The sequence below is a fragment of the Thermobia domestica genome, chromosome 7, assembly GCF_964235325.1.
Source record: "Thermobia domestica chromosome 7, izTheDome1.hap1.1, whole genome shotgun sequence".
Classification (NCBI taxonomy): Eukaryota; Metazoa; Arthropoda; class Insecta; order Zygentoma; family Lepismatidae; genus Thermobia; species Thermobia domestica.
Window position 1 is genome coordinate 251,906,563 of NC_137460.1, and position 25,021 is coordinate 251,931,583.

Below are 25,021 nucleotides of genomic sequence, written 5' to 3' on the forward strand. Positions count from 1 at the left end.
GACTCACACTACTAGTCATGCCTTGCTTGCCTTAGATTTTACTCAAGCCTTTGATCATGTAGATCACAATTATTTGTGGTCACTAACGAAGCATATGAACGTTGGAGACTTATTTGTTCGTTGGATTCGCGTCATGTATGATGATGCGCAATCAAAATTAAAAATCAATGGGTTCCTTACTACACCTTTTCAACTCAAACGCAGCGTCAGGCAAGGATGTCCATTAAGCATGACTCTTTTTGTCATTTCTATCTGTCCCCTACTATACAGAATTGCCGAGCGTATCCAAGGCCTTACTATTTGTAATGTTCCTGTCAAGGTGTATAGTTTTGCTGATGATGTGCATGTTTTCCTTCGTGATCCACAGGATTTAGCAATAGTTGAAGAATGCGTTCAAGAGTACTCTGAACAGTCAGGAGCACTTCTTAATAGACGGAAAACGAACCTCCTGCCGTTAGGAAATGGTTCTACAACTGCATTTATAAATTTTCCTCAAGTAGTGAAGAATATGAAAGTACTTGGCATTTATTTTTCCTGTAACTTGCATGAGAGTATAGCCAAAAATTTTGACGATGTTTTTCTGAAGATAAGATCTGTTTTACATCAGCATAGATCTCGTAACCTCTCGTTGATATCTCGGGTCTACTTTGTAAATACATATGCCTTTTCCAAGTTGTGGTACATCTGTCAAATTCTGCCTATGCCTACACCTTACATTCAGAAGTTCACCAGCATTGCTAACTGGTTTGTGTGGACAGGTATGATTTTTCGAGTACGCTATCCAATTCCATGTCTACCATATAGTGCCGGGGGACTAAACCTTCTACATGTTGCCAGCAAAACGAAAGCCTTATTTTCTCACCGGGGGTTCCAAAACATTCAAGGTATTGGAGATCACCTCAGTACTACGCTCCTTTCGTCTCTCGTAGCTACTAATGATGGATTACTACCAGTGAACTTATCTATGATTCCTACCGATTTCTGGTATTTTAAAGATGTCATATGTAATTATTTTTATTTGTCTGTGAGTGGCCCGCAAAACTTACCTCAAACAGTAAAACATCTCTATAAATTTTTTCTACACGAACAACCCAGCGAACGTCATCATATAATTTCCAAATTCCCATCTGCGAATTGGCAACGTATTTCGAGGAACATTTCATGTAATTTTGTGTCCACCTCAGCTCGTTCGTTATGGTACAGATCTGTTAATAACATAATAGATACTAAGGCTAAACGGCATCATCTTCAAATTACAGATGACAACCAATGTCATATTTGTGGGAAAGTTGATACTTTGGAACATCGTCTCACTACCTGCAACGAATCGCTCCCCGTTTGGAAAACTTATCGTGAAATGGTTCAGTACTTGTGTAAAATAAGCATGGATTGCATTACTGTTCAAATGAACTTGTTTCCTGATTTTAGATTTTTCCCTACAGAGAAGCAAAATTCTGTTGTTTGGCTATCTGCTAATACTATAGAATTTATTCTGTCGCCTAAGTTACCTCAAGCACATCACACATACAAGGATTTCCTGTGTTCACGGTATGGTAAATTCCCACCACCAAGAAGGAAAAAACTCTTTGCACATTACCTCAACTACTTATTGTATGGACGCCCGCTATAATTGACATGTAATTTTTTTTTTACCCCTACTATACATTGACTTTGTACCAATGTACACACTGTGTACCAATATGTAACTTTATTTTTGTATTTTGATACAATATGAAACTTCAATTATTAAAAAAAAATGGTTAGCATAGTTGCCTTCCAAGCAGTTGATCCGGGTTCGATTCCCGGCCATCGCACTTCAACTCCAATTTTACATGCTACATATCTGTAAATAATACTGGAGAAGAACGATAATTTCTTTCTATATTTAATTATTCGTAATATGTTTTTGTTAATTAAGAGAAGAATTTTATATAATATTCATTGAGCGATGGTGGTGTAATGGTTAGCATAGATGCCTTCCAAGCAGTTGATATGGGTTCGATTCCCGGCCATCGCATTTCAATTCAAATTTTACATGCTACATATCTATAAATAATACTGGAGAAGAACGATAATTTCTTTCTATATTTAATTATTCGTATTCTCCTTTTGTTAATTAATTAAGAGAAGAATTTTATATAATATTCATTGAGCGATGGTGGTGTAATGGTTAGCATAGTTGCCTTACACGCAGTTGGTCCGGGTTCGATTCCCGGTCATCACACTTTAATTCCAATTTTACGTGCTACATATCTGTAAATAATACTGGAGAAGAACAATAATTTCTTTCTATATTTAATTATCCGTATTCTCCTTTTGTTAATTAATTAAGAGAAGAATTTTATATAATATTCATTGAGCGATGATGGTGTAATGGTTAGCATAGTTGCCTTCCAAGCTCTTGATCCGGGTTTGATTCCCAGCCTACGCATTTCAATTCCAATTTTACATGCTACATATCTGTAAATAATACTGGAGAAGAACGATAATTTCTTTTTATATTTAATTATTCGTATTCTCCATTTGTTAATTAATTAAGAGAAGAATTTTATATAATATTCATTGAGCGATGGTGGTTTAATGGTTAGCATACTTGCCTTCCAAGCAGTTGATATGGGTTCGATTCCCGGCCATCGCATTTCAATTCCAATTTTACATGCTACATATCTGTAAATAATACTGGAGAAGAACGATAATTTCTTTTTATATTTAATTATTCGTATTCTCCTTTTGTTAATTAATTAAGAGAAGAATTTTATATAATATTCATTGAGCGATGGTGGTGTAATGGTTAGCATAGTTGCCTTCCAAGCAGTTGATCCGGGTTCGATTCCCGGCCATCGCACTTCAATTCCAATTTTACATGCTACATATCTGTAAATAATACTGGAGAAAAAGATAATTTCTTTCTATATTTAATTATTCGTATTCTACTTTTGATAATTAATTAAGAGAAGTAATTTATATAATATTCATTGAGCGATGGTGGTGTAATGGATAGCATAGTTGCCTTCCAAGCACTTCATCCGGGTTTGATTCCCAGCCTACGCATTTCAATTCCAATTTTACATGCTACATATCTGTAAATAATACTGGAGAAGAACGATAATTTCTTTCTATATTTAATTATTTGTATTCCCCTTTTGTTAATTAATTAAGAGAAGAATTTTCTATAATATTCATTGAGCGATGGTGGTGTAATGGTTAGCATAGTTGCCTTCCAAGCAGTTGATCCGGGTTTGATTCCCAGTCTATGCATTTCAATTCCAATTTTACATGCTACATATCTGTAAATAATACTGGAGAAGAACGATAATTTCTTTCTATATTTAATTATTCGTAATCTGTTTTTGTTAAATAATTAAGAGAAGAATTTTATATAATATTCATTGAGCGATGGTGGTGTAATGGATAGCATAGTTGCCTTCCAAGCACTTGATCCGGGTTTGATTCCCAGCCTACGCATTTCAATTCCAATTTTACATGCTACATATCTGTAAATAATACTGGAGAAGAACGATAATTTCTTTCTATATTTAATTATTCGTATTCCCCTTTTGTTAATTAATTAAGAGAAGAATTTTCTATAATATTCATTGAGCGATGGTGGTGTAATGGTTAGCATAGTTGCCTTCCAAGCAGTTGATCCGGGTTTGATTCCCAGCCTATGCATTTCAATTCCAATTTTACATGCTACATATCTGTAAATAATACTGGAGAAGAACGATAATTTCTTTCTATATTTAATTATTCGTAATCTGTTTTTGTTAAATAATTAAGAGAAGAATTTTATATAATATTCATTGAGCGATGGTGGTGTAATGGTTAGCATAGTTGCCTTCCAAGCACTTCATCCGGGTTTGATTCCCAGCCTACGCATTTCAATTCCAATTTTACATGCTACATATCTGTAAATAATACTGGAGAAGAACGATAATTTCTTTCTATATTTAATTATTCGTAATCTGTTTTTGTTAAATAATTAAGAGAAGAAATTTATATAATATTCATTGAGCGATGGTGGTGTAATGGATAGCATAGTTGCCTTCCAAGCACTTCATCCGGGTTTGCTTCCCAGCCTACGCATTTCAATTCCAATTTTACATGCTACATATCTGTAAATAATACTGGAGAAGAACGATAATTTCTTTCTATATTTAATTATTCGTATTCCCCTTTTGTTAATTAATTAAGAGAAGAATTTTCTATATTATTCATTGAGCGATGGTGGTGTAATGGTTAGCATAGTTGCCTTCCAAGCAGTTGATCCGGGTTTGGTTCCCAGTCTATGCATTTCAATTCCAATTTTACATGCTACATATCTGTAAATAATACTGGAGAAGAACGATAATTTCTTTCTATATTTAATTATTCGTAATCTGTTTTTGTTAAATAATTAAGAGAATAATTTTATATAATATTCATTGAGCGATGGTGGTGTAATGGATAGCATAGTTGCCTTCCAAGCACTTGATCCGGGTTTGATTGCCAGCCTACGCATTTCAATTCCAATTTTACATGCTACATATCTGTAAATAATACTGGAGAAGAACGATAATTTCTTTCTATATTTAATTATTCGTATTCCCCTTTTGTTAATTAATTAAGAGAAGAATTTTCTATAATATTCATTGAGCGATGGTGGTGTAATGGTTAGCATAGTTGCCTTCCAAGCAGTTGATCCGGGTTTGATTCCCAGCCTATGCATTTCAATTCCAATTTTACATGCTACATATCTGTAAATAATACTGGAGAAGAACGATAATTTCTTTCTATATTTAATTATTCGTAATCTGTTTTTGTTAAATAATTAAGAGAAGAATTTTATATAATATTCATTGAGCCCTGGTGGTGTAATGGTTAGCATAGTTGCATTCCAAGCAGTTGATATGGGTTCGATTCCTGGCCATCGCATTTCAATTCCAATTTTACATGCTACATATCTGTAAATAATACTGGAGAAGAACGATAATTTCTTTCTATATTTAATTATTCGTATTCTCCTTTTGTTAATTAATTAAGAGAAGAATTTTATATAATATTCATTGAGCGATGGTGATGTAATGGTTAGCATAGTTGCCTTTAAGCAGTTGATGCGGGTTCGATTCCCGGCCATCGCATTTCAATTCCAATTTTACATGCTACATATCTGTAAATAATACTGGAGTTTCAGTTCGTCCGTGACCTTCGTGCAGTTCACATCGTGTACTGTGCTGTGTCTGTACGAGTTGAGTGCTTGGAGTTTGGTGGAGGGTGGTGTCTGGTTGCTTCGCTGTTTTTCTCTCGTTTGGTGTTGTGTTTGCTGCCTGTGCAATTGAATTGAATTTTTTTTTCCTTCTTGGAACGCTAAGTTATTAATTGTGGTTATTCAGTGACTAATGGCTTCCTTACGTCTTAATACGATTCATATTAACTTCCAGAGTGTAGTAAATGTTCCTAATTCTATTTACTTACATGAATGGATACACAATGAATTTAAGTTTGCATTAAGTGATGTTTTGAGCATAGAACTTGATTTTGCTCGTAAGTTTCTTTTTATTGAACTTTCTAATGCGGACTTGTGTGATCGGATCCTCATGGATCGTAATGGTGTTGTGCCATATACTGACGCTGAAGGTACTTATGAACTGCCTTTAGAATCGGCTTCTCACATGTTCAAATTGGTGAAAATTCATACAGTTCCTATGGAAATTTCGGATGCCCAAATAAAGCAAGTGCTGGGACAGTATGTCGAAATTATTTCTATGGACGAAGAAAAATACCCCAAAGGTCATTATTATCCTGTACGAACTGGTCGGAAACTCTTAAAAATGATTTTGAAACGGAACATTCCTTCCTATGTGACCATCTGTAATTTACGGCTTTGGGTTACCTATTTTGGGCAAACTAAAACGTGTGCTAGATGTGATAGTGAAAATCACCTCGTTTCCTCCTGCCCCCATCGCCAGGCTAAGCCAGTTCAGCCTCATGGGCATACGTCAACGTCAGTGGCTCCAGGTGTCCGTACCCTACTGAGGGGACCGCCTCCCCCATTACAACTTGACAGTGCGCCCGACCCTACAAATTACAGTATTTTTCCTGTATTGCAACCGAAACCTCCTTCAGACCCTCCCGCTAATACCAGTGTTGAATGTGTTTCTTCTGTGCCAGCCCCCACCCCCGCTGTAACTGGGGAAGTGCTTTTTTCAACAGTAGTTCCTAACAGTTCTAAACTTCTACCTAGTGCTGAGTCGTTTTTTGAAGCTGAACCTTCTAATGCCAAATGTTCCCCCCCGGATCCTGTATTTTGCAGTCGCAGCAACAGTCCCACTACCGTAGTAGAAGAATTGCCCGGCTCTCCAGTTCCAGTTTCACTGCCTCCCACTGTTGAGACCCCTGTGGATACTCCTGTGACATGTTTGAATGCTTCATCTATCAAGAGTACGACTACTCCTGACGTTCATCCTGTTTCTACCACTACGACTTGTTCTGACGCTATGGTGCTGGACAGCGTTTCAACCGCACCTACTACCACGGAAGTCAACCGTTCGTCTTCTGCATCTCCAGAACGAGGACGTCGAAAACGTAAGAAGCGACATGAACTTGGTAAGTTACTCTTTTCTCAAACCGTTCAATTACAAGATGATATCAGTGCTCCCGAGGATGTCAGTGCTTCTCAGTGAACTCGCCGATCTTGTGTAAATTGAAAACTACAGTGCCTAGTGTATATTGGATATTGTCTTGTTTTTATAATGAATCTCCTCCCAATCCGTTTTTTACTTTTATGGTCCCTTTTTATAGGGTTTTCATTGTGTTTGTTACCGTTTCCGTATGATTATTTCTCCATGTTTTCAGTGAATTTTGCTACAATTAATGTTAATGGTTTGTCTTCCGCGGTTAGAAAAGCTGCTTTAGTGGATTTTATTTTGGTCCATTCTCTTGACGTCGTGTTTTTACAAGAAGTAAACTTTTCTACTCTACACTTACCGCATCAGTATATCTATGTTGCTAATGATACTCCTTCTGATACCGGCACTGGTCTCATTTATAGGGCAGATTTGGCAATTGATAATTTAATTTTACATCCGGAAGGTAGACTGTTAACAGCAAAATTAGAACACTGTCACCTTGCTGACGTTTATGCTCATTCTGGAAGTAATCACAAAGCTGACAGAGAGCATTTTTTTGCTACTGACCTTGCAGTCGCTTTACATGATAGTACCGCTCCTATTATCTGCGCAGGGGATTTCAATTGTTCTCTTCTTGCGCAAGATCATCATCCAGGACGCAACTTTTCGTCTACCCTACAACAGGTAGTCACTTCGTTTAACCTTATCGATGTTTGGAATTATTATAAGCCTACGGAACTAGGACATACATTCTTTACTAGCCACAGTTCTAGTCGGTTAGACAGATTTTACATATCTAAATCCTTAATTCCTAGTGTGCTGGATATACAACTTTATGCTGCTTCGTTCACTGATCACTGTGCTGTATTGTTAACATTGAAGTTACCTGTTCAAAAATTTTATCAGTGTTCTCCGTTATGGCATATGAATACATCTCTGTTAACGGACCCTGAGTTGCAACAACGCCTTCTCACTAAATGGCGCCAATTTTCCAATTCTAGTGGACGTTCATCCTTGCTTACTGGTTGGGAACTTTATATTAAACCCGCTTTAAGATCTGTATGTAGACATTATAGTAAGGAGCGTTGGCATGCTTATCATACCCAGTTTAATTATTATACTCGTTTACTACATGACTATTACTCTGCATATCCTGGACCTATGCCTCCTTCTGTGTTTGTTAAGGTCAAAGAAATTAAAGCGTTACTGATATCATTGTATCGGAAGCGCACAAAAGGTTTTTTCGTCAGAAGTAAAACGGAAAGTTGTAATGCAACGGAGAATGCGGCACTTCAGCAAATTTGTAAAGGGCGCAAACGCGGTCAACGTAAACTTATAAGTAAATTAGTAGATCAGACTAACACTGTGCATCAGGGTAATCAGGTGGTGCCATGCTTTCATAAGTATTATACCAGTTTATATACAAATGTATCTCCCATAAATACTTCCTCTTCCCCCTTTTTTGATATGCTTCCTAGCTTGGATCCTGCCGATCGTGAAACTCTGGATGCACCATTTACAGAACAGGAAGTTAAAAATGCCATTCTTATGGCTAAACGACAAAAGTCAGCAGGTCCTGATATGATACCCAATGAAATGTACTTAATGTTTACTGATTTGATGTTACCATTCCTCACTCAAATGTTTAATGAATTTTGGAGTCGGCCTCACTTGACTCGGCACATGAAAAAAGGCTTTTTGGTATTAGTTCCTAAACATGCCCATTCTACTCGCATTCAAGATTACCGTCCTATTACATTACTTAATTCTGACTACAAGATTCTTGCACGTCTTCTTGCAAATAGACTGAGGCACGTCTTACACCGTTTATTGTCTCCATTTCAGTTTGGTCATGGCTCTTGCCCTCCCTTGTATGTCGCCTTAAGTAATATCAGGGACACTATTGCTTATTTTACTAATGTTCATGGTTCTACCACTGCATTACTCTCAGTCGATATGACACAAGCTTTTGATCATTTCTATCTCGATTATTTATATCAATTACTGCCGTCTTATGGTATCGGATCTCATTTTATTTCTATGATAAAAGCGCTTTCTTCCGATCGCTTACTTCAAATACATTGTAATGGTATTTTATCTAAGCATTTGGTTGTGAACAGAGGTCTCCCCCAGGGATCCCCCTTAAGTTCCATTTTATACAGTTTAGCTATTGCACCCTTAGTATACAAACTTAATAATCTTTCGACTGGTGTCCGTATTGAAACAAGGGCCATTTGCATTCAAGCATACATTGATGATGTCCATGTCATACTTAATTCCCCTGCAGATTTACAGGTGGTTCAGACGGAGCTTAATAAATTTGCTAGTATTTCGGGTGCTGTTGTTAATTACCACAAAAGTAAACTTTTTTGTTTTCACTCTGAGGCTGAGCAATTTTATCACACACCTTTTACTCTTGTTGATGGTTTTAAACTTTTAGGAATTCACTGGCGACGCACAATAAAAGAAACCATAGATTATAATTATTCGCAAGTCACGGCTAAAATAATTTCTACTTTATATGCTAATAAGTTGCGAGACCTTACATTATATGGTCGTGCTTATTTTCTTAATGTATTTGCATTTTCTCAACTCTGATTTCTCGCTCAAATTTTCCCATTCCCGGTCAAATATGAAAGTAAAATCACCAGCCACGCATTATATTTTCTGTGGCATAAACAAATCTTCAGAGTTGCTCGTCCAACTATCTATGAGCCTCTTGCTCATGGAGGTTTACGTATTTTAAATATTCGCCAACAATGCCGCAGCTTATTATTACACCGTACATGTGTTTTACTTTGTGTGTATGCTTCTTCAATCACAGCTGTGTTACTAAAACAATGTCTTTTTTATGTATCTTTAGATTCGCCAGTCAGTGTTCTACCTTGGTTTCATATGTACCCACACCTTACTAATGCTATTCTTGATATAAGTTATGCTCTAATCAGTCATGAGAATATTGAAACGTATACTGTTAAACAATTATATTGTTATTATCATAGTAATATTCGATATGTTCCTAAAATACAGCAGCAATTTCCGACTGTTCAATGGTCGCAAATTTGGACCAATATTACGGCGAAATTTCTTTCTTTTAGTCTTAAATCGCTTTGGTTTCTTCTTGTACACAATTTAATTGTTACAAATGTACGTAGATATAACATTGGACTAAGTAGTACTATGTATTGTGCCCGATGCCCTACTGAGGATACAATTGAACATCGTCTTTCAGGGTGTCATGAAAGCAAAGTGATCTGGTCCAAATATTGTTCTATTGTAAGCCGCATTCTCCGTTTGCACCCAAAATATGTCACTGTTACAAGCATGTTGCTGCGTCCTGAATATAAACATTTTCCGCAACCAAAGCACAATCTTATTATCTGGTTAACGGTAACTACTGCAGCTTTAATACTTGAGGACGATATCAAAGGAAATACTGATCTGTATCTAAAACTTTTAATTTCTCGTCTGTCATTTTTTACATCTCAACAACAACGGAAATATTTTGCTAATTATGTAAACGCCATTTAATAAACGTTCAAACTTGGTTTTCTGTTTTCTTTTAGATTAAGTATGTGCCTAAGTATGTAATTGCACTTTTCTTGAATAAAGAATAAAAAAAATGGTGGTGTAATGGTTAGCATAGTTGCCTTCCAAGCAGTTGATCCGGGTTTGATTCCCGGCCATCGCATCTCAATTCCAATTTTACATGCTAAATATCTGTAAATAATACTGGAGAAGAACGATAATTTCTTTCTATATTTAATTTTTCGTATTCTGTTTTTGTTAATTAATTAAGTGAAGAATTTTATATAATATTCATTAAGCGATGGTGGTGTAATGGTTAGCATAGTTGCCTTCCAAGCAGTTGATTCGGGTTCGATTCCCGGCCATCGCATTTCAATTCCAATTTTACATGCTAAATATCTGTAAATAATACTGGAGAAGAACGATAATTTCTTTCTATATTTAATTTTTCGTATTCTGTTTTTATTAATTAATTAAGTGAAGAATTATATATAGTATTCATTAAGCGATGGTGGTGTAATGGTTAGCATAGTTGCCTTCCAAGCAGTTGATTCGGGTTCGATTCTCGGCCATCGCATTTCAATTCCAATTTTACATTCTACATATCTGTAAATGATACTGGAGAAGAACGATAATTTCTTTCTATATTTAATTTTTCGTATTCTGTTTTTGTTAATTAATTAAGTGAAGAATTTTATATAATATTCATTAAGCGATGGTGGTGTAATGGGCATACTGTGTTTGCTTGTTGAAGTGAGTAGACGTGTCTTCGCTCTGTGCAACAAGCTCTGACGTGTTTACTTTCAACGCTGCCTTCCTTAGCAATCAGGTTTGCTGTTGTTGTTTTTTTTTTCTTTCTTTTTTTCTGTGTTCTTTTTGTGAGTGAATTAGTTGAATGAACCATGTCGTTAAATAGGGTAAATACTCTTAAATATGATTTTGGTGGTGTTTCGCAGCGACCAAGCACCTTGAGTTTGCATCAGTGGCTCAGTGATAACTTCAAATTTACTGTTGATGATGTATTAAGTATCGAAATGGATGTTTATCGCAAATTGTTATATGTGAAACTTCGTACCGAAGAGCTTTGTGAATCAGTTTTGCGTACTTCTGACGGAACTGTGTACTATAGTGATACAGATGGGAAACATCCAGTACCAGTTTTGTGGGCCGATGTGCAAATTGTAACCGTTAAGTTGCTTTGTACGCCAATGGAACTTGATGATGCTGAAATTAGAAGTGTTCTTAGGGACTATGGTGTTATTTCTAAAATTTCAGATGAACTTTATTCTGCTGATCATGTTTACCCTATACGAACCGGGCGTAAATTGATACGAATGGAAGTGAAACGACCTATTCCATCGTTTGTTGTAATCCAAGGACAAAAGTTTTGTGTTACGTACCCCAATCAGACCCGTACATGCCTCAGGTGCAATGGGGCACACATGTATTCTAATTGCCCCCTTAGAGTTCCCAGTGATCCCAACAGTTATGCAGCTAAGATTGCCCCTACACTTCGCACTAATAATTCTGCAGATCGTCTCATGCCTAAATTTGACAGTTTGCCCATTACTTCCCGCCCTTGGAACAAACCCACCATCAGTGTATCATGCTCATCTGACCCAAGTGTGCCTACAGTAGATGCAACTCAATTTACAGAACTACCAACTACGAATGTTTCCTGTGAGCCGAACAATGCTACTAGTGTCTCTTCAGAATTGCGTGTACGTGCGTGTCCTAATCCTTACACTGAAAAAACAGAAGCCCCACAGCAGTTACCAATTACATCTGATGCCCACTTGTCTAATTGTGTTACGGATGTTGAACCAGTTTCTGGAGAACATGACTTCTCATCGATTACGTCGGCTTCTACGATCGTTCATCGTAACGAGTGCTGTACTTCTGGTTCCCAGGACAATTGTAGTTCGTCTGAGGATATGCTTCGTGCACCATCCACCCCATCCCCGCCTAGTGAGATGCAGGGTGCTTCTCCTATCACGGACTTCAATGCAATTAGTGACGAAAATCGAAATCGCCGCAAGCGTTCCAAACGTAATGAACTGAGTCAAAAACTGTTTAAGAAGTGTGAAAATGACCCGACCACATCTATTGTATCTACAAATATTGATACTATGTCATGATATCATGGTTGGTGCATGCGTTATGTGTCAATGGCTCCAGATCAATTGTGTTACGATCAGTTAGTATCTCCTATACTGCGTTAGATTGACTTGTATGTCATTCCGATGTTCTACGCTTCCCTTCACAGTTTTACTTGTTTTTAATTATGCTCTTATCTTTATTTTCTTCGCTCTTTGTTTTGTATTGGTGGTGTTATGTGCTTTCTAGTGTGATGATGCTTAAAATTGCTACGAGTAACATTAATAACTTGCAAAGTTCTGCCAAACAATCTGCACTACGTGACTTTGTATGTAGAGGGTATTGATGTTGCTCTTTTACAAGAAGTTGGTCTTTTTGAACTGAATCTCGGTCCAACCTATACTGTAGAAAATAATTTTGACAATAGTGGCACAGGTACAGCGATTGTTTTTCGCGATTCAACAAGTTTCTCTTCTCCTGTGTTCCATCCGTCCGCTCGAATCATACGTGGTAACCTAGGCGATATCAATCTTGTCAATCTTTATTCTCCAAGTGGTTCACAAGCTCGAACCAGGCGAAATACCTTCTTTTCCCAGGACGTTGCTCTGTCGCTTGGATCCAATGTTGAAAGGTTAATTTTGGCGGGAGATTACAATTGCGTTTTAAGGCCTGAAGATCAAACGCCGGGATTTAACTACTGCCATGCTCTCCAGGAATTAGTGACTGGACTTCATTTACGAGACACATGGATCTGTCTGAAGCCGCAAGCACGGGATTACACCTACCTATCACACCAGAGTGCGTCACGCCTTGACCGCATATATGCATCTCCCGTATTGGTGCCCTGCATTAAGCAAGTTGAAATTGCCCCCACCTCCTTTTCTGATCACTCAGCTTATATTGTATCCTTCACCGTTCCTGGTCTAACTGTTGAACGAGGTCGCGGTTATTGGCAATTCAACGCATCGTTATTGGAAGACGATCAATTTTGTTCTGACTTTCAGTCCAAATGGCATTACTGGCTTAGACAACGTCAATACTTTCCTACTGTTAGTGATTGGTGGCATGCTTATTTCAAACCACGATTTGCAAGTTTCTGTCGGTGGTACTCAGCTGAAAAGTCCAGAGATCTTCGTAATCTGCTTTACTTTTATACCATGTGTTTGCGCGAAGCTCGCTGTGCTGCTGTTTCTGACTTAACTATGTTCTCTCAGGTTAAGCGTTATCAAGCCTTGCTTCTCAATTTGCATCGCCGCCGTATAGCAGGTATCAAGGTCAGAAGCAAGGTTCCAATAATAGATGCTGATGAAGAGCCATCATTACATCATATTCTCAAAGAAATCAAACGAGGCCAAGGAAAATGGATCCATCGAATCACAGATGACGAAGGACATCTTCATCAGGATGCTGCTTCCATTAAACATGTGTTTTGGTTGCACTACTCCAAACTTTATGGTATGGATAACATTACTCCAACGTCTGAGGAATTTTCTACACCACCCTCTGCTCTTCTTGATGATGCTGCACAGCAATCTCTTGTTCGCCCTTTTAGTATTGAAGAGGTACAGCACGCTGTCCTTGCAGCTCCCAAAGGTAAATCTCCAGGGCTCGATGGAATCTCTGCAGAATGGTATGTCAAGTTTTTCCCTCTCATTGGTGAAATACTGACCTGTATCGTTAACGAGTATTTCAGTACTAACCCACAGCGACTGTATCGTAGCCCAGGTGTTACAGTATTTATACCTAAGCAAGCACATCCCACAAGTGTTAATCATTATCGCCCTATCACTCTCCTCAATTGTGATTACTAGTTACTTGCCCGTTGTTTGAACAATAGACTCAGACTCTATATTGATATTCTCGCTGGACCATTTCAATATGCAAGAGTAGGTGTGAAGAAAATATACCACGTACTTCAAACTATTCGAGATGTTATCGCAAATTTTCAGACTCACACTACTAGTCATGCCTTGCTTGCCTTAGATTTTAACCAAGCCTTTGATCGTGTAGATCACAATTATTTGTGGACACTAATGAAGCATGTGAACGTTGGAGACTTATCTGTTCGTTGGATTCGCGTCATGTATGATGATGCGCAATCAAAATTAAAAATCAATGGTTTCCTTACTACACCTTTTCAACTCAAACGCAGCGTCAGGCAAGGACGTCCATTAAGCATGACTCTTTTTGTCATTTCTATCTGTCCCCTACTATACAGAATTGCCGAGCGTATCCAAGGCCTTAATATTTGTAATGTTCCTGTCAAGGTGTATAGTTTTGCTGATGATGTGCATGTTTTCCTTCGTGATCCACAGGATTTAGCAATAGTTGAAGAATGCGTTCAAGAGTACTCTGAACAGTCAGGAGCACTTCTTAATAGACTGAAAACGAACCTCCTGCCGTTAGGAAATGGTTCTACAACTGCATTTATAAATTTTCCTCAAGTAGTGAAGAATATGAAAGTACTTGGCATTTATTTTTCCTGTAACTTGCATGAGAGTATAGCCAAAAATTTTGACGATGTTTTTCTGAAGATAAGATCTGTTTTACATCAGCATAGATCTCGTAACCTCTCGTTGATATCTCGGGTCTACTTTGTAAATACATGTGCCTTTTCCAAGTTGTGGTACATCTGTCAAATTCTGCCTATGCCTACACCTTACATTCAGAAGTTCACCAGCATTGCTAACTGGTTTGTGTGGACAGGTATGATTTTTCGAGTACGCTATCGAATTCCATGTCTACCATATAGTGCCGGGGGACTAAACCTTCTACATGTTGCCAGCAAAACGAAAGCCTTATTTTCTCACCGGGGGTTCCAAAACATTCAAGGTATTGGAGATCACCTCAGTACTACGCTCCTTTCGTCTCTCGTAGCTACTAATGATGGATTACTACCAGTGAACTTATCTATGATTCCTACCGATTTCTGGTATTTTAAAGATGTCATATGTAATTATTTTTATTTGTCTGTGAGTGGCCTGCAAAACTTACCTCAAACAGTAAAACTTCTCTATAAATTGTTTCTACATGAACAACCCAGCGAACATCATCATATAATTTACAAATTCCCATCTGCGAATTGGCAACGTATTTGGAGGAACATTTCATGTAATTTTGTGTCCACCTCAGCTCGTTCGTTATGGTACAGATCTGTTAATAACATAATAGATACTAAGGCTAAACGGCATCATCTTCAAATTACAGATGACAACCAATGTCATATTTGTGGGAAAGTTGATACTTTGGAACATCGTCTCACTACCTGCAACGAATCGCTCTCCGTTTGGAAAACTTATCGTGAAATGGTTCAGTACTTGTGTAAAATAAGCATGGATTGCATTACTGTTCAAATGATCTTGTTTCCTGATTTTAGATTTTTCACTACAGAGAAGCAAAATTCTGTTGTTTGGCTATCTGCTAATACTATAGAATTTATTCTGTCGCCTAGGTTACCTCAAGCACATCACACATACAAGGATTTCCTTTGTTCACGATACGGTAAATTCCCACCACCAAGAAAGAAAAAACTCTATGCACATTACCTCAACTACTTATTGTATCTACTCCCGCTATAATTGACATGTAATTTTTTTTTAATTTCCCCTACTATACATTGACTTTGTACCAATGTACACAGTGTGTACCAATATGTAACTTTATTTTTGTATTTTGATACAATATGTAACGTCAATTAGTAAAAATAAAAAGTGATTTAAAAAAATGGTTAGCATAGTTGCCTTCCAAGCAGTTGATTCGGGTTCGATTCTCGGCCATCGCATTTCAATTCCAATTTTACATTCTACATATTTGTAAATGATACTGGAGAAGAACGATAATTTCTTTCTATATTTAATTATTATTATTCTGTTCTTGGTAATTAATAAAGAGAAGAACTTTATGTAATATTAATTAAGCGATGGTGGTGTAATGGTTAGCATAGTTGCCTTCCAAGCAGTTGATCCGGGTTCGATTCCCGGCCATCGCATTTCAATTCCAATTTTACATGCTACAAATCTGTAAATAATACTGGAGAAGAACAATAATTTCTTTCTATATTTAATTATTCGTATTCTCCTTTTGTTAATTAATTAAGAGAAGAATTTTATATAATATTCATCGAGCGATGGTGGTGTAATGGTTAGCATAGTTGCCTTCCAAGAAGTTGATCAGGGTTCGATTCTCAGCCATTGCATTTGAATTCCAATTTTACATGCTAGATATTTATAAATGATACGGGAGAAGAACAATAATTTCTTTCTATATTTAATTATTCGTATTCTCCTTTTGTTAATTAATTAAGAGAAGGATTTTATATAATATTCATTGAGCGATGGTGGTGTAATGGTTAGCATAGTTGCCTTCCAAGCAGTTGATCCGGGTTCGATTCCCGGCCATCGCATTTCAATTCCAATTTTACATGCTACAAATCTGTAAATAATGCTGGAGAAGAACGATAATTTCTTTCTATATTTAATTATTCGTATTCTTCTTTTGTTACTTAATTAAGAGAAGAATTTTATATAATATTCATTGAGCGATGGCATACTGTGTTTGGTTGTTGAAGTGTGTAGACGTGTCTTCGCTCTGTGCTAGAAGCCTTGACGTGTTTACCTTCAGCGTTGCTTTCTTTAGCAATCAAGTTTGCAGTCTTTTCTTTCTTTTCTTGTTGTGTTTGTCTTCGTGACTGATTTAGTTGAATACATCATGTCGTTGAAAAGGGTAAATACCTTAAAATATGATTTTGGTGGTGTTTCGGAGCGACCAAGTAGCTTGACCTCGCATCAGTGGCTCAGTGATAATTTCCGATTTTCTGTTGATGATGTATTAAGCATAGAAATGGTCGTTTATCTTAAATTTTTGTTTGTGAAACTTCGTACGGAAGATTTATGTGAAAATGTTTTGCGTACTTCTGATGGAACTGTGTATTATACTGATACAAATGGAAAACACACAATCCCAGTTTCGTGGGCTGATGTTCAAATTGTGACTGTTAAGTTGTTATGTACTCCAATGGAACTTTCAGATTCAGACATTCGAAAAGTACTTAGTGACTATGGTGTCATATCTAACATCTCTGATGAAATGTATTCTGTCGAACATGTGTATCCATTACGAACGGGACGTAAGCTAATACGTATGGAAGTTAAAAAACCTATTCCATCTTTTGTAGTTATTCAAGGGCAAAAGTTTTGTGTAACCTACCCTAATCAGATACGGACTTGTCTCAGGTGTAATGGTGCACATATGTATTCCAATTGTCCTCTTCGCGTACCCAGTGATCCTAACAGTTATGCTGGAAAAGTGGCTCCTACAATTAAAAATAGTGATCCTTCAGCTACTCTTATGCCTAAATTTGATAGCATTCCAGTTCCATCTCGCAGCAGGAAGAAGGCATCAAATATAGTTCCTTGCCCACCTGACCCCAGTATGCCTACCTTTGACGAAAATAATTTTCCAGTACTATCAAGTTCCGTGTGTGAGACAAACAATACGAATTCTCTTTCGTCAGGAGTTCAAATAAATACATCTAATGGTATTCTTACTGAGGAGCCAGTTAAATGTGATCATGATCCTCAGCTACCGTTAACTACCGTACCACAGGTACACATTTCAACGGAAGTCCCTCCATCTCATTCTGCACATGACATGGCGACTATACGTAGTGAGCAAGAAGTTTCTTCTGATAAGTTGTATTCTACAGAAAGTGATGGTAAGGTTTGCAGTTTCCCTGGTTCCCAAGAGCGGAATGACTTGCCTGATAACAATGCAACTGATTACACCATGTCTACTCAGTCTAGTGACATACAGGTTGATTCTCCTATCACAGACTTAAGTGTAATTACCGAAGAAACCCGTACTCGTCGCAAACGTACAAAAAGGAACGAATTGAGTCAAAAGTTGTTCAAAAAGTCTGAAACTGACGTAAATATTTCTAGCATGTCTAAAGGAGGTGCTGCTATGCTGTAATTCTTTCTCTTGTAAGTTGTTTTTTTATTGGGTTAAGTTTTCACTGGGTTCAGCTATGTTAGTTTCTTTTTTAATTAATTAGGTCAAGTTTACTCTATGCTATTTATATGTTCTAAATTTTGTTTAATTACTTCCTATGTTAGTTGCTATGCTATTTTTGCTATTTTATTTCAAGAACTTTATTTTTTATTGGTCTTTGTGTGTATTTGCCAATGTGATGTTGCTTAAACTAGCTACAATTAATATTAACAATTTACAAAGCCCCGTCAAGAAATTTGCACTCTGTGATTTTCTACGAAGTGAAGGAATTGATGTTGCTTTTTTCCAAGAAGTTGGTGTACCGGACCTGAATCTAAGTCCATCATACATAGTCGAAAATAATTTTAACAATAGTGGTACAGGTACAGCAATTGCTTTCAGATCTTCCACTCGTTTCTCTTCTCCTGTGTGACACCCGTCTGGTCGCATGCTAAGTGGTAAACTAGGAGATATCAATCTTGTCAACCTTTATGCTCCGAGTGGCTCACATGCTCGAACCGATCGAAATTCTTTCTTTTCCCAGGATGTAGCTCTTACACTAGGACCTAATGTTGATAGGTTAATTATGGCAGGGGATTAGGCCGTATTGCGTTTTACGGCCTGAAGATCAAACCCCAGGCTTTAATTTCAGTCATGCTCTCCAGGAATTAGTGACTGGACTTCATTTACAAGATACATGGATATGTCTAAGGCCACAGGCTCGTGATTATACGTACCTATCCTATCAAAGTGCATCACGCCTTGACTGTATATATGTCTCCCCACCAATGGTGCCGTGTATTAAACAAGTTGAAATTGTGCATACTTCCTTTTCTGATCACTCTGCTTATGTTGTAACTTTTTCTTTAAAAAATCTAACTGTTGAACGAGGTAGAGGTTACTGGCAGTTAAATATATCGTTATTGGAAGACGAACACTTTTGTGCTGAATTTCAATCAAAATGGCAATACTGGCTTAGGCAGAGGAAATACTTTCCCACTATAACAGAGTGGTGGCATACTTACTTCAAACCACGATTTGCGAGTTTCTGCCGTTGGTACTCCTCCGAAAAGTCTCGCGATCTTCACAAATTGCTTTACTTTTATAACAGATGCTTACGAGAAGCTCGATGTGCTGCTGTTTCTGATTTGTCCATGTTACCTCAGGTTAAACGTTATCAAGCATTGCTTATAAATTTGAATCGCCGACGTGTAGGTGGACTCAAGATTAGAAGCAAGGTTCCCTTAGTAGATGCTGATGAAAAACCATCATTATATCATGTACTTCGTGAAATGAAACGAGGCCAAGGCAAATGGAACCATCACATTCGTGATGAGGAAGGGCAACTTCATGAAGATCTTGCCTCCATTAAAAGTGCATTTTTGTTGTATTACAAGAACCTTTATGGTCTTTCTGAAGTTAATACAATGCCTGAGGAATCTTTCACACCACCGTCTTGTGTTCTTGATGATACAGCACGACAATTTCTAGTGCGCCCATTTACTATTGAAGATGTACAACAAGCAGTCATGGCAGCTCCTAAAGGAAAATCTCCAGGACTAGATGGAATACCTGCAGAATGGTATATTAAATTTTTTCCCCTCGTTGGTGAGTTACTAACTTCTCTAGTTAACGAATATTTCAGCGACAATCCACAGAAACTGTATCGTACTCCTGGTGTTACAGTGTTTATACCCAAACAAGCACATCTTACAAATGTTACTCACAATCGACCCATAACTCTTCTCAATTGCGATTACAAATTACTTGCTCGTTGTTTGAACAATAGACTCCTTCCATTTATTGAAATTCTTGCAGGACCATTTCAGTATGCCCGAGGAGGTGATAAGAAAATTTACCACGTGCTACAAACTCTGCGTGATGTTATTGCGAATTACCAGTCTTACAATACTAGTCATGCTTTGCTTGCCTTAGATTTCAACCAGGCATTTGATCGTGTAAATCACAAGTATTTGTGGTCTTTGTTGCAACATATGGGAGTAGACGACTTATTTATCCGTTGGATTCGAGTTTTGTATGATGCTGCACAGTCAAAACTAAAAGTCAACGGGTTTCTGACCACTCCTGTTGCCATAAAACGTAGTGTCAGGCAAGGCTGTCCATTAAGTATGAGTCTATTCATAATTTCTATATGTCCTTTACTATACAGCATCAATCAACGTATCCAGGGTCTTCATATCTGCACATTTCTGTCAAAGTGTGTAGTTTTGCTGATGACGTAACTGTATTTCTTCGGGACCCACAGGATTTAGAACTAGTTGAAGATTGTGTTCAAAAGTACTGTGATCATTCAGGCGCACTTCTTAATCGAGCGAAAACTAAACTCATGCCCTTAGGGAATGGTTCTACAAATTCATATGACCATTTCCCGACAGTGGTGCCAGTTCTCAAAGTATTGGGCATTTATTTTTCCTGCAACTTGCATGAGAGCATTTCTAAAAATTTTGAAGATGTTTTCTTGAGAGTCAGATCTGTTTTACATCAGCACCAATATCGTCAACTTTCGTTGATATCTCGTGTGTATTTTGTGAACACTTATGCCTTTTCTAAGCTGTGCTACATATGTCAAATTTTGCCTATGCCTAAACTTTATATTCACAAATTTACAAGCATCGGTAACTGGTTTCTGTGGGCAGGTATGATTTTTCGAGTGCGCTATCCAGCTACCTGTTTGCCCTATCATGAAGGAGGACTGAACTTGATACATGTTGAAAGTAAAATAAAAGCTTTATTCTACCATAGAGGATTCCAAAATATACAAGGTATTGGAGACCAACTCAGCAGTACATTACTTTCATCTCTAGTTAATACCAATGATGGAACATTACCAGTGTGTTTGCCTCTCATTCCTCCCGACTTTTGGTATTTTACGGACGTTATATGTACTTACTTTTACTTGTCTGCCAGTGGCACCCAACATATTCCTAAAAGTGTCAAACTTCTGTATACGTTGCTATTACAACAACAAAACAGCCACTGTCATCGCATAACTTTCAACTTACCTAATACGAATTGGACACAGATATGGAAGAACATTTCTTTGAATTTTCTATCAACCTCAGCTCGTTCGTTATGGTACAGGGTTGTTAACAACATCATAGACACTAAGGGAAAACGACATCACCTTCAGATTACAGACGACAATCGATGTGATCTCTGCGGAAAAGTGGATACGTTGGAACATCGTCTCACTCTTTGCAACAGATCAACACCAGTTTGGAAAATCTATTGTGAAATGATTCAATACCTGTGTAAAATCAGCTCTGACTGTATAACTGTTGAAATGCTTATGTTACCTGCTTTTAAACATTTTCCACAACAGAAACATCATTCTGTCGTTTGGCTTAGTGCAAATACCATTGAATATATTCTGTCACCTCGTTCTCCTCAAGCACATCACACGTACAAGGACTTCCTGTGTCTACAATATGGTAAATTTCCCCCACCAAGGAAGAAAACAATATTTGCCAATTACCTTCATTATCTCTTGTATGGTCACTCTGTATAATTATAATGTAAAGGTTTTTCTTATACAAATTTTTGTGTGCAAGTAATTACAACTGTAAATTATGTAACTTTCTCACTGTAACTCGAAATAATGTAAATAAAAAATAATTTTAAAAAAATGGTTAGCATAGTTGCCTTCCAAGCAGTTGATTCGGGTTCGATTCCCGGCCATCGCATTTCAATTCCAATTTTACATTCTACATATCTGTAAATAATACTGTAGAAGAAGGATAATTTCTTTCAATATTTAATTATTCGTATTCTGCTTTTGTTAATTATTATAAAAGAGAAGAATTTTATATAATATTCATTGAACGATGGTGGTGTAATGGTTAGCATAGTTGCCTTCCAAGCAGTTGATCCGGGTTCGATTCCCGGCCATCGCATTTCAATTCCAATTTTACATCCTACATATCTGTAAATAATACTGGAGAAGAACTATCATTTCTTTCAATATTTGATTATTCGTATTCTGTTTTTGTTAGTTAATTAAGAGAAGAATTTTATATAATATTCATTGAGCGATGGTGGTGTAATGGTTAGCATAGTTGCCTTCCAAGTAGTTGATCCGGGTTCGATTCCCGGCTGTCGCATTTCAATTCCAATTTTACATCCTACATATCTGTAAATAATACTGGAGAACGATAATTTCTTTCTATATTTAATTATTCGTATTCTCCTTTTGTTAATTAATTAAGAGAAGAATTTTGTATATTATTCATTGAGCGATGGTGGTGTAATTTTTACCATACTTGCCTTCCAAGCAGTTGATCCGGGTTCGATTCCCGGCCATCGCATTTCAATTCCAATTTTACATCCTACATATCTGTAAATAATACTGGAGAAGAACGATCATTTCTTTCAATACTTAATTATTCGTATTCTGTTTTTGTTAATTATTTAAGAGAAGAATTTTATATAATATTCATTGAGCGATGGTGGTGTAATGGTTAGCATAGTTGCCTTCCAAGCAGTTGATCCGGGTTCGATTCCCGGCCATCGCATTTCAATTCCAATTTTACATCCTACATATCTTTAAATAATACTGGAGAAGAACGATCATTTCTTTCAATATTTAATTATTCGTATTCTGTTTTTGTTAATTAATTAAGAGAAGAATTTTTGTATATTATTCATTGAGCGATGGTGGTGTAATTTTTACCATACTTGCCTTCCAAGCAGTTGATCCGGGTTCGATTCCCGGCCATCGCAATTCAATTCCAATTTTACATTCTACATATCTGTAAATAATACTGGAGAAGAACGATCATTTCTTTCAATATTTAATTATTCGTATTCTGTTTTTGTTCATTAACTAAGAGAAGAATTTTATATAATATTAGTTAAGCGATGGTGGTGTAATGGTTAGCATAGTTGCCTTCCAAGCAGTTGATCCGGGTTCGATTATGTTTATGTGATGCTCAACATTCAGCACCTTCTGATCGTACGCTTCTATGTACTGTTAATAAATTTAAAGCAAAACTTTTAACCATGACCAGAAACAGAATGAAAGGTGTACTTATCAGAAGTAAATCTCCTATATTCGACCTCGAAGAAGAGCCATCCCTACATCATGTTATACAGGAGTATAAGCGTGGTGCGAGTAAATTAGTAGCACGCATTCAAGATGACGAAGGGAACACATTTTCCTCTTTCTCTGAAATCAAAACAGCGTTTTACACCTACTATAGTTCCCTATTTGGTGACTGCGGCGAAGCAAACACCCAACAACAGATTTTCCACAACCTTTCTCCAGTGCTCGATTATGATTCAGCTAGAGCGATGGACACCCCGATTTCGAAAGAAGAGGTAGAATCTGCTGTGATGAATGCCCCTTCTAACAAATCTCCTGGTCTAGATGGACTTCCAGCAGAATGGTACCAACGCTTCTTCCCTTTGATAGGATACACATTAACAGACATAGTCAATGAATATTTCAGTGATGCGCCTGTGCAAAAGTATAAATCTCCAGGAGTGACAGTCCTTATTCCCAAAGTAAATACTGCGACTTTAGTTACTGATTACCGACCCATCACACTAATGAACTCTGACTATAAAATTCTGGCCCGCTGCTTGAATAACAGACTACAACCATGTTTGGAATCCTTGGCAGGGCCATACCAATTTGCAAGTGTAGGAGATAGGAAAATCTATCATCTTCTGCAAACGATTCGGGATGTAATTGCTAGTTGCCAAGCTTCCTCTAGCACTCCTGCGGTTTTATCTATTGATTTCCATCAGGCATTTGATAGAGTAAATCATGCCTATTTATGGGCGCTTCTACAAAAGTTTGGCATAGGAGAGAAATTCATCAGATGGATTCGTGTACTCTATGATGAAGCACAAACAAAACTTAAAATAAACGGATTTTTGAGTGAGCCCATAAAAATCAAACGCAGTGTCCGACAAGGCTGTCCTCTGAGCATGACCCCTTTTTATTATTTCCCTTAGTCCTCTACTCTGGCACATTGCAGCACATATACAAGGGATTTCTTTTCATAATAATGGATTAAAAGTTTGCAGTTATGCGGATGATGTGACGGTGTTCTTACGTGACCAAGAGGATCTTCATTCTGTAGAAGCATGCATTGAAGATTATGTGAATATGTCTGGCACACTGGTAAATCGTGCAAAGACTAAAATACTGCCACTTGTACAGAACTCTTTTATCACACAAATACGAACGGTCGACCAATTAAAAATCCTTGGGATAACCTTCACGCCTCTCCTTGCTGAAACCATACAGTTAAATTACAACCAGTTAGTTAATACTGTGCGACATGTTCTCCCACTTCACAGATCCCGTCAACTCAGTTTACGGTCCAGAGTGTATTTTCTAAATGTTTTCGCATTTTCCAAACTATGGTATCTAGCCCAGATCCTACCTATGCCCTCACACATTGCGAAACGTCTTACCAGTGTTGGAAATTGGTTTCTTTGGCACGGTCACGTCTTCAGAGTCAAATACCCATATACATGTCTACCCACCGGACATGGAGGTTTGGGTCTTGTTCATATTGAATGTAAAGCTACTGCTTTATTCAAGTTTCGATCATTAGAAAATATTCAACACAATGTAAATTGGGTCAGCCATGGTATCTTAGCTGATTGTATCGAACGTATAGGTAAAAACTTGCCTCTCCATATTAATTCAATCCCTTGTTGCTACTGGTATTTCAGAGACGTGGTTGCTGATTATATTTATATGAGTGCTGAACAACAAGCATCAATAACTTCAGTGAAGTGCTTTTATATATTGCTCCTCAACCAGC

The 25,021-nt window shown here is 37.3% G+C and overlaps 9 non-coding genes across 9 annotated transcripts; all 9 read left to right on the forward strand.

Annotated features, from left to right (window-relative positions):
* The first annotated feature begins 2,152 nt into the window (after window positions 1–2,152).
* On the forward strand, window positions 2,153–2,224 carry TRNAV-UAC (transfer RNA valine (anticodon UAC)). Its single transcript has one exon. It is a non-coding gene; the product is annotated as a tRNA-Val (tRNA).
* A 549-nt stretch (window positions 2,225–2,773) lies between these two features.
* Window positions 2,774–2,845, forward strand: TRNAG-UCC (transfer RNA glycine (anticodon UCC)). Its single transcript has one exon. It is a non-coding gene; the product is annotated as a tRNA-Gly (tRNA).
* Window positions 2,846–10,434: 7,589 nt separating this feature from the next.
* Window positions 10,435–10,506, forward strand: TRNAG-UCC (transfer RNA glycine (anticodon UCC)). Its single transcript has one exon. It is a non-coding gene; the product is annotated as a tRNA-Gly (tRNA).
* A 135-nt stretch (window positions 10,507–10,641) lies between these two features.
* Window positions 10,642–10,713, forward strand: TRNAG-UCC (transfer RNA glycine (anticodon UCC)). The gene has a single exon. It is a non-coding gene; the product is annotated as a tRNA-Gly (tRNA).
* Window positions 10,714–16,149: 5,436 nt separating this feature from the next.
* TRNAG-UCC (transfer RNA glycine (anticodon UCC)) lies at window positions 16,150–16,221 on the forward strand. The gene has a single exon. It is a non-coding gene; the product is annotated as a tRNA-Gly (tRNA).
* Window positions 16,222–16,563: 342 nt separating this feature from the next.
* TRNAG-UCC (transfer RNA glycine (anticodon UCC)) lies at window positions 16,564–16,635 on the forward strand. Its single transcript has one exon. It is a non-coding gene; the product is annotated as a tRNA-Gly (tRNA).
* Window positions 16,636–22,063: 5,428 nt separating this feature from the next.
* TRNAG-UCC (transfer RNA glycine (anticodon UCC)) lies at window positions 22,064–22,135 on the forward strand. Its single transcript has one exon. It is a non-coding gene; the product is annotated as a tRNA-Gly (tRNA).
* A 135-nt stretch (window positions 22,136–22,270) lies between these two features.
* On the forward strand, window positions 22,271–22,342 carry TRNAG-UCC (transfer RNA glycine (anticodon UCC)). The gene has a single exon. It is a non-coding gene; the product is annotated as a tRNA-Gly (tRNA).
* Window positions 22,343–22,681: 339 nt separating this feature from the next.
* On the forward strand, window positions 22,682–22,753 carry TRNAG-UCC (transfer RNA glycine (anticodon UCC)). The gene has a single exon. It is a non-coding gene; the product is annotated as a tRNA-Gly (tRNA).
* The last annotated feature ends 2,268 nt before the right edge of the window (window positions 22,754–25,021 follow it).